Here is a 1,069-nt window from a genome sequence, read left to right on the forward strand (position 1 = left end):
TCCACTTTGGGGTACTCCCCATTTCATTTTTTTTCTTGTTTTCACATCTCCTTCCAACTTCTTTTCCATGTAGAGATCATTAGCCCAGCTTGTCAAATTCTCTCTGTTAACGATCTCAGGTTAATACTTGGCTCAACTCATTAGTCAACGAGTTTAAATTGAGTCGAGCCAAGTTATGAGCTAACCATGTTCATCCTGGTAAAGACTTTGCTTTTAATTTGTTGATGTAAAACATTGATCCAGTGTTTGTGTGTACAAATATATGTGTCTTATTATGCAAAAAATGAAATGGAACTTTATAAAGTATACAATATGGTTTTACTTTTTGTGTTTACTTCAAACACTAATTACTAAGATAGATGTATGCAAATAACCTCTATAATTTCATATACACGTACAAATTTTACAAAAGAAGCTCACAAAATTTCTGTAAGTTACTATATCTTATCTCTTCACATGTCTTCCAGTTTATCTTATTTTACTTCAAAACTAGAATTCATTTGTTTGTCTTCATGAAGGGGGGAATGCTCCATCCTGGGGTGGAGGTGGCCATTTGAGCAACCCCCAAGCTCAAGTTCATCATACCGTTATAGCCCCATCCCCCCAAACCAACACAGTGGGTAAGTGGATGTAAGAAAGTTGGAATGTTATATTTTTTTGTCCTAGCAGAGACTTATTTGCTCTTCTAAAATTTATAAGAAATGCAAAAAGAGTCTCTCTGGCTATAACATATGTTTTGTTCTGGCAGAGACTCATTGCGTCTTTCAAAACTTGTGCAATGTACTGTACTTATATTTATATTTTGAAATTCACTATTTTTTCATGAAGGGTTGAATACGACATCGTTGGGTGGAGGTGTGTGTTCTCTCATCATTCAGGGTCATCATACATACGTAGCATCAACTCCTGAGAATAACACAACAACTGGTAAGTTTTTTCTTTCAAAAAAGAAAGGGCAGGATATTCTCTTTTAATGTAGGATCTATATTTTTATTACTTAAAAAGAATGTAAGCTTCTGTCTCACGTCAATCTTTCATCCAACCTTCCCATGTACCTTCCTATTTTGAT

General features: G+C 34.7%; 1 long non-coding RNA gene across 1 annotated transcript; it reads left to right on the top strand.

Moving 5' to 3' along the window:
* The first annotated feature begins 334 nt into the window (after positions 1 to 334).
* Positions 335 to 928, top strand: LOC119329880. Its single transcript, XR_005159820.1, has 2 exons — positions 335 to 620; positions 829 to 928. It is a non-coding gene; the product is annotated as an uncharacterized LOC119329880 (long non-coding RNA).
* Positions 929 to 1,069: the final 141 nt, after the last annotated feature.

This window comes from Triticum dicoccoides, chromosome 7A (assembly GCF_002162155.2).
Source record: "Triticum dicoccoides isolate Atlit2015 ecotype Zavitan chromosome 7A, WEW_v2.0, whole genome shotgun sequence".
NCBI lineage: Eukaryota > Viridiplantae > Streptophyta > Magnoliopsida > Poales > Poaceae > Triticum > Triticum dicoccoides.